Raw genomic sequence first — 9,188 nt, 5'->3', positions numbered from 1 at the left:
AGAGAGGCCATCGCTATCTGGAAATGTCGATGACTCGTTCATACGGCGCAATGCCAGCCGTACATCTTCATCTGGCACATTTGGAAAGGGCCAGTTTAGTTGACACAAATGTCTAGACCAGCCAAGACAGCCCCAGTTTTGAACAATGACTTCTCCAGCTTCTGCCATTTTCCTTGTGGCTTGCGCGTTTCGAAAGGTCAGCGCCCGAACGTGGCTTAGCAAAACAAGGACCGACAAAGAACACGGGACTGGCGCCAAGCCCGTGTTTGTCGGCGGTCCTTGAGCTGTTGCGCGCTACAATTTTCTTACAGAAGCCCAAACTTGCCTCAAGCGGGAAGCCGCCAATGCATTAACCTCAGGAAGCAGATACATTTCAGCTAGTGTGTGCCTGAAGTCAGCAGCACAATAAAGCCTTGCTTTGAGATCCATGTGAACAAAGACGGCATTAAGAATAGTACGACATGTGGGTACGTTTGGAAGGATGACCTGATACTCGTTGTCCTGCGCCATGTCCTGACCAATAGATGTGTCACCGCGACAAGATACGGCCGCTCAAAGCGCTCGAGAGGAGCACGGCATCACGCGCCTGCACTCGTCCGCTTCCAGAAGCAGACTCATATGCTACAGACCTACGCTTGCAGAATTAAAATATGTCTGAAGCATATGAATGCGTTACACCGACGGCGCAAAGCAAATGCAATGAACAACACTTTGGGGAAGGCCCGCGGCTACCTGGAATAAGGAGGCCGCCCATATTGGGCGCACAGTACGATTGCTTTAAAAAAACGTTTATGCTCTCACATGGAGGGTTGTGCGTGCTAGTTTGTGAGGCGCACAAGGGTATCACTTGGCAAACTTGGTTTAATCGCAATGAAATAGGGCAATTTTGGGCACTAGAATACCAAGCATTGTCCCGCGATGGCTAGTGTCAATCTCCGAGACCAAAGGTATCAGTTTCAACCATGTTTCGACTTCGATTACAGGTTCGGCTCCTGTCACGACGGCGAAGGCACCTCAACAAAGTGCCCCGCAGTCGATGGTTATTTGATGAGTCCTAAATCTCATGGACAACACAGTGAGGAGTTCTCTGCTTGTAGTCATACAGCAATCTCCAAATATATAAGGTAAGTAATTACTAAACCTACGTATCGCGCAGCGAATGGTCTTCAGTGCAATAAACGCTTTTTTAGGGAAGCTCGACACATATCTAGAAACGACAAGCACCACAGGAGAGCCGATAAAGTAATAGGAACAATGTCGAACGCTACACCTGGCACTGCCTCCTCATGTTGTGAAATAATTTTCTTTTAGTAATGCGCTGAAAAAAATCTAATAAAGAACACACGGATGGATACCGACAAAGATAGGGTTTAGTAATGGAATATAAATGTTCACACAAGCAAAATAGAATATATTTCTGCACAAGAGATCACAATACCCGTCCACGATTCACCACACAGAAGAATTTGTAAAAGGACACTGAAAACGTTGCTACGATCTTGTGCAAGTGTCTTGTTGCGGTATAGAAGGCCCTGAGGATCGTTACCAGACCGATGTAAGCTGGCTGTGTAAGGTGTGTAATATATTATATGACTAAATCAGCAAATTACTACAGATCAATCTGGCGCTGTTTTCAGTCGCATTGCCTATGGCACTTGCATGAAAGGGCAATGTCGCGGGTAGTTTGGTTAATGTATTGTGAAGAAATATTGTTCATATAAATTGGAACATACTATAACTTGGCAAGGGTGGATATTTGGCCTTGTTGGTGCGACATATTCATATTGCGCTTGTGTATGTATCACTTCCTGTCCCGTCCTCGTCATTTTAGTTCCGCGCTTTACGATATCAATACTATAACTTGTTGTGAAATGGGGTTTATTGACGCAAGCAGCCCTTGAGCAGGATGCCTATAAACGCTGAAAGCGGGCGGCGACAGCCGACACAAAAATTCGAGCACTGGCGCAAACTGCTCGAGCTTGGCTCTTCCAGCTAAGGTTGTGTCCCACAGCGGCATATTGTTGTTCTTCCTCCTTACAGTTGTAATAATAAAGAGTAACAGTGAGGGAATATAAAATCACAGTTTTGCTACTACGTTTGGCGAATCTCAGTTGGTTAAAAAACCGGGTCTGCTTCCTTCTCCGTGACGCCGACGTTAGGATAATGCAAGTCTTTCGTGGCAGGGGGGTGGGGGTGGGGAAGGGGGGTGCGCTCGAGATACCCGCAAAGCCACACGTTCCGGCTGGTTGCAAAATAGCGTTTGGAACCATATTCCAATGTGCGCGCCCACAAAAAGTACGCATGCGCACACAAGCAAGCACGTGCACGCACGTTTCTAATCTGTTTACACTAAGCATATATCTTCGCTGCAGGGATTTGTCAGGCTGTAAGATGGGCATTTGAACCATGAGCACTGTTTTTATTGATTCATTTCTTTTTACCCAACTAACCTTTCTCCTTAATTTAGGAGCAAATGTGTTATGGTAATTGACATTTTCTTAAAGTGGTCATGAACCACTTTTCCAAGTAATGATCTAATGACCTCAGTATCGGAGTGTACTGCCTCCCGAATCGATTGCCGCAAAAATTTCCCGAATCCGTCAAGAATCAGCGGAGTTACAGGGGTTTGGCGCACGCTCCCAGCGCTTTCTCTTTTCTCGTGCCGACGAGCGCACTGGAAGCTACATAGGGAGGGATGGCACGGGGGCAAGAAGTTACGTCAGCGCGCGTCATGAAACGCGATCGCTCTCCCGCTGTGATTCGCTTGCGCGAGTGCGGCTACCGTGTACTGAGGAGTGCGGCGCCGGCAAGTGGCTGCACCCCGCGGCAAGAAGCGCATCTGATCCGAACGCCGCTCTCGATTTACGTCGGCTATCGGCCAATAAGCATGCTATGTCTCTTGCGACGTAAACTGACAGATCCGCGACGTAAACGGACACACGCCCCGCCCACCGACGAGAGTGAGAACCGGCCTCTGTTTGAAAAGAGGGTGCCTGGGGAAACGGCAACGTCGCGCTCCGCTTGTGGCCATTACGCGGCGCGCACGACTGTAATATTTGGCAGAGCAGTTCATAGCCGTGTCAGCTTTCCGCAGGATGTGTTTTTTCAACCATCCCAAGGGGTGCTTCATGACCCCTTTAATAAGTAAAACATTTCTTTTTATAGTTCATTCATATCCGTAGCAATAAAATAATTACAGGCAATCATGTTGGTGGTGTATACGGTCTAACTCACGCCTGTGAAAGGCAGCATTCCTGGGTTGTTTCTATAACCTGACTAAGGCTACACAATAAACTTTATGCGCACTTGCTACAAAGCTGCTTGCAAATGGCTGTTTCCTCTACCGTTGCTAATGATTTACGTTTTTATATTACCAGAAAGCTTGTATTTCTATTGTATTTCTAGCGTGACATTGATAAAGACGTCGTTTCCGTCTTCAAACAAAAACAGTCATACATAAATTAGAAAGATATACTGCGCATAATGTTTATTTATTAAAGTGAGTTCTTTCTATTTCAAACAGATTCCCTTCAATCTCGTCACGCACAATAAGCACAGCGGGAAGATAGACTTCCCTCGAAACTTTTACCGAGGGAAGAGTCCTTCTTCCACACACATAGAAGCAGGTATCTAATTGATCACTTGCACACGCAATAAAGATTTAATTGCCGAACTGCACGTCGGTTGACGTTATACAGTCAAGATGAATACAGCTATAGCGATGCAGATAAGCACAAAGGGTATAGGCGCGAACAACGAGGTAATGTATCATGGACTGACAAATGCGTCTTACAGATACGTAAAATTCTGTACGATGACATAGCGCATTGCGGAAATGCCAACACGAATATGCGCGCGATGAGGAAGGAACCTAAAAATACGTATATATTGCACCGATACTCAAATGTACCGGTGCGTCGATTACAAACATAGCACGCTCGGTACTGATGCATAATTGTGGCGTATTTTTTCTGAAAGGACCAAATGCAGAAACCGAAAGTAGGCTGAATTTCACGGGAACATGAAGCACGCCCAAGTATCTTTCCTTTTTAGAACACTTGTAATGAAAATGAGGCGATTCCTGATTGTAACGTGAACATAAGCATGCGGTTTTGAATAGAACGTTAGCGAACTCCTGCGCGTGTATGAATCCAACTGAACCATATACATTAAACCAGCCGTGCACCAACATTCCCGACCAAAACAACCAACATGGCCTCATCCAAGGTTTTATTTGTGTTCGAGTTGCTTTCTTCTCGTGGTTTCGTTCCTGTATGAGTTTTCTGGGGAGCGAGTTCGTACTTACCGAACAACATGATATCGTATAGCAAAACATGCATATAAAGAGTAAGAGACCAACTTGCCTACTTCCTTCAGCCTTTTAGTGTTTCTTGTTCAGTTTAGCGCCACAGCATCATGTCCTTCTTTCGTTCCAAGACGGTATACTTAAAATAGAAGATAACTAAAATGATGATATTGGGCACCGATCGACTCCTTGGAGAAAAGAAAAGTGATCCGAAACGGCGCCGCATAAAACGAGCTAAGAAGGAGACGAAAAGCTGAAACATCTTTCGAAGGCCTTCAATGGATGCCAAGAACAGAAAACGCTGCCGAGAGTCCAGAATGGTGCGCCTTTTACCTGGAAGGGAAACTCGCTCTACAAGCCTAGTCTTCGCGATTACGCCCATGCAACAAAGGACGGCACCAACGGGCGCACGAAGATGGTGTTAATTTTATCGCCAAATATTCCTATATCGTTCATTCACTGCCATCTGTCTACTTTTACGAACCAATTCAAACCCAAATGAAGTGTCCCAATCAATAAGAGCCAAATAGAAATTATAATTCCGAATATCGACGATAGTGGGCTATGTAGATTTTAGCCACATTATAGATTTCAGGTATTTTGGTGACATAAGCATACTGGAAAAAGGTGTTGGGTGAGGCCCATCCATATTTTCAGTGCCAAAAGATTGCGTTTTTCTCAGTTTCAATTACAGTGCACCTGGCTTTTTTTAGAAAAAAAGACGCAACACTTAGGGTACGAAAGAAAAAAATATATCTAGCTTGAACCAAACGTTGCTGAGCGTTCAGCCGTTTTCGCGATAAATTCGCTGATGACTTCTCAGAGACAGATTTCTTGTTCGTTCTCGGTGGACGTGCATAGGACTAGATTAGTGAGACGGGTCTGCGTCGTGGGACTGCGAAGATATGTCTTCACTCGCCGGAGTGCACTACAATAGCGCTATACTGATGCCGCTGATACCGTAACCGTCAACAAAAGCTGCACAAGATTGACAACCAGGTCCAAAAGATTCAGAGCCGTTGGAGACTCGGCCCCATTGCCTAAGCGACATCTCCAACAGCGGTCACCTGCCCGAGAGAAAACTGCTGGGAGGAGGACAAGCTGTGAAACAAGCCTGTCTAAATCAATATCAGTGCTGTGGACTCCAAGCACTTCTTTCAGTTCCTCCTTTATTAATCGCTCTCCACGTGCGCTGCTGACGATCGCACGTTTTAGCTTTACAGAAACTTCATTCCAGGTTGATCGAAGCGATTTTTTTTTATTTCGGACGTCACGCAGTCAACTGCCGCAAAAACTCTTGGGAGGTTCGTCCTTGCATCCAATACCATTGGAGGAGGAGACGTATTTGACTGCTCAGATCGCGTGGGCAGTTTTACGCGTCTGATGTCTGAGGGCTCACTCTGTTCAAGGCCCAAACCTTACGGCGGCATTTTGTGTTTCGTCATAAACTCGACCGAAGCCGTTTTCTGTTCTCAAGTCCACCATGGTCAGACAGTGTTTCAGCTGCCTGTTTCGTGTTGGTCGCACTGTATTTGAGAGAAGGTCTGGGTACGGGCTAGTTGGTATTCCATTTTTTTTTATTAACTGTGATCACAGCGCAAAGTAAGACACGAGACAGAGAGCAACGAAGACGAGCGCTGACTTCCAACTAAAATTTTATTGCGAACAACAAGCAATTTATGAAAAAACGACATGCGATAAAAACCGCATATGATAAATGATCGACACCCCCTCCGAAACACGAAGCCAACATGATCAAGCACTCTAAAGCACCAAAACGGGAACGGCCTGTAAAAAAGAAACCTAACGCATGTGTGGGTGCAGGAAAGCAAGTTCTTTATCAGTCAAAGCTATCGAAGGCTTACTAACAGAGCCACCTTTAACGATTGCTGCGGCCTCTATGATGAGTCTTGTATTCTCGTTGGGATGCCTTGCTAATATAGCCGTCTTTTCAAAGAACGGAATACAGCCGCATTGTGCGCAATGCACACCTAGAAAGCCCTCTCTCCCTCTCCTCACTTTGTTGTTGTGTTCGTGCAGTCGGATATTCAGGCATCTACCTGTCTGCCCTATGTAAGACAGACCACAAGACAGAGGTATCTTGTACACTACCCCTTTTGAACAAGGAACGTACTTCTTGTTATGGTTAATACTACAGGAACTACGCGCCTTGGCAACATGATTAGTCTTAACACAAAGCTGTGAAAGTTTCTTAGGAGCCGAAAAGACCACGTCAACACCCACTTTTTTTCCTATTTTCTTCAGTTTGTGGGATACGCCATGAATATACGGAAGAACGGTTATTTTTCTGCGGTCCTAAGAAACATTCACAGCTTTGTGTTAAGACTAAACCTGTTGCCAAGGCGCGTAGTTCCTGTAGTATTAACCGTAACAAGAAGTGCGTTCCTTGTTCAAAAGGGGTAGTGTACAAGATACCTCTGTCTTGTGGTCTGTCTTACATAGGGCAGACAGGTAGATGCCTGAATATCCGACTGCAGGAACACAACAACAAAGTGAGGAGAGGGAGAGAGGGCTTTCTAGGTGTGCATTGCGCACAATGCGGCTGTATTCCGTTCTTTGAAAAGACGGCTATATTAGCAAGGCATCCCAACGAGAATACAAGACTCATCATAGAGGCCGCAGCAATCGTTGAAGGTGGCTCTGTTAGTAAGCCTTCGATAGCTTTGACTGATAAAGAACTTGCTTTCCTGCACCCACACATGCGTTAGGTTTCTTTTTGACAGGCTGTTCCCGTTTTGGTGCTTTAGAGTGCTTGATCATGTTGGCTTCGTGTTTCGGAGGGGGTGTCGATCATTTATCATATGCGGTTTTTATCGCATGTCGTTTTTTCATAAATTGCTTGTTGTTCGCAATAAAATTTTAGTTGGAAGTCAGCGCTCGTCTTCGTTGCTCTCTGTCTCGTGTCTTACTTTGCGCTGTGATCACAATTAAAAAAAATGTATTTGAGACCCTGAATAGCCCAGGCAAGTTGCGCGCTTTGACACGTTCAGTCAGAAGAGAATCTCAAACTTTTGCAACTGTTTTCATGACCTCTCATAATTATTATTCGATCATCTGTAAGCGATCGTGGAGTTTGTAAGAACTCTTGGAACCCTTTAATAGTTATCGATGAACCAACTGATAGAATTCACTCTCACTGTCCACATACCTCATGAAACACAGTAGTATAAGACTGCTTGCTTTTGCAGGCATTGCGCATGAATGATCGTCGCATGCAGGAAGAACGATGCCGGTGCACGCGTCCTTCCGTTTCCCAGAATTCAGGATTCCGTTTGCAGCGCCGCCATCGGAGGCGCACCAGGCGAATAATTTTTGGTAATGTGAACTGGATAGGTTAGGTACAAATTTTTAAGGCGAAAGCTTTAGATGCCTCATCGAACGCACAAACTGACTGTCGGCGTTCCGCGTCGGCAGCGTCAACAGGAGTGATGCAAAAAATCCTCTTCCCATGATTACGTCCCTAAATAAGGTATCATGACGTCATCGATCGTCAAAATTTGTGACGTCATCACATGACATCGTCGCTTTGCATTGCCTCTGTGATCGGTGGTCCGATCACGGAGGCAGTGCGAAACCAGTTGTGGTGCAGAAAGCCTGCAATGCCTCCAGTCCTGGAGGCAGTGCAAAACGTCTTTATGTGCAGAGAGCTCTTGAACGGGGGTGGGACAGGATAGACACATCTACTGAAGAAAAAAGAAGAAAAAGATGGCTTTCGCCTTCGAGTCGTCTTAGTCTAATGCACAAGGCACCCTCTGAATTTTTTCAACGAATGATGGGACTTACTCTCCAAGAGGTGCTTCCCGCGAACGAGATTTTGGCGACACACGCAAAGCGGCGGATAAGCAGTAGCTCACTCCGGCTGGCGGCGGCGGCCTCAGCCGGTGGCTCGGCGCCGGTATCGTCGCTAGGCCTACCGCTTGGAAACGGCAGTGTATGGTTAATAGCCTACGATCGTAAAAAAGTTCAGTTTTGCTACCGCTGTTGCCCGCTTTACGATGCGTTCAGAGTATATCGCGTATTGAAACGAATAGGGAAACTCCGGCGGCGGCGATGCCGGCTGTTGACTGCGATGCCGGCACGGCCGAGTTTTCGCTGTGCGCTCCACGGCGCGAGCTATATACAGCATGCAGTTATAATCTTGGCTTGTATTACAGGTCTCGTTCATGCTAGACGCTTGACAGTCGTCCTCCCATTTGGTGAGAGGTCGGTTTAGGTCTCCCTATATATTAAAGCGATCTCTGTTGAGCCCGGAAAGGACGTGGTATCCAATCTGTCGCCGCTGGCGGCGATCGCCCCGGCAAGGGGATCGAGCTCGCGTTATATGAACTTTTGCTGTCACTGATCGGTCCATCGTTCGCGCAGCAAGGTTGTTATGACGCAATGGGGCACTGCTAAACCACGATGCATCATGCACATGAAGTTCACAAAGACGTTGAACAAGAAAGTGCGCGGTAGTTGCCTCGGTGTCCGACTTCGTTGACTGTCGCACACATTCCTGTCCGAGCTCGAAATCCTTTGAGAACACGTAAATTGCGAGTACTTTTCCTTCAGGCTCCTGTTGTAGCATCGCAGCACACAGCACGTCAATCCAACCATTGCAATTCATCCAAATAAGGCCGCTAAAGCTCGTTAATGCAGCTCGCCAATGCACCAGCTCTAGGCAGCTGAACGTACCGAGTACTGCAAGTACCGGCATGCACTGCGGCACCGGTGGTGTAGTGCAACTCGCGGTGATATTGGTCTATTGGGAACTTTCCTTCCCAAGGCCATCTACGCAAGCAAGCGCACAACATGCGAGCAAGGAGCCCGTGCCTTCGGCAGACGTCGTCTGCTTAGGGGCCATAACTAGCAGCTCTGTTCA

Source organism: Rhipicephalus sanguineus, chromosome 4 (genome assembly GCF_013339695.2).
Source record: "Rhipicephalus sanguineus isolate Rsan-2018 chromosome 4, BIME_Rsan_1.4, whole genome shotgun sequence".
In the NCBI taxonomy this organism is placed as follows: Eukaryota; Metazoa; Arthropoda; class Arachnida; order Ixodida; family Ixodidae; genus Rhipicephalus; species Rhipicephalus sanguineus.
This window is presented reverse-complemented; position numbering follows the sequence as displayed.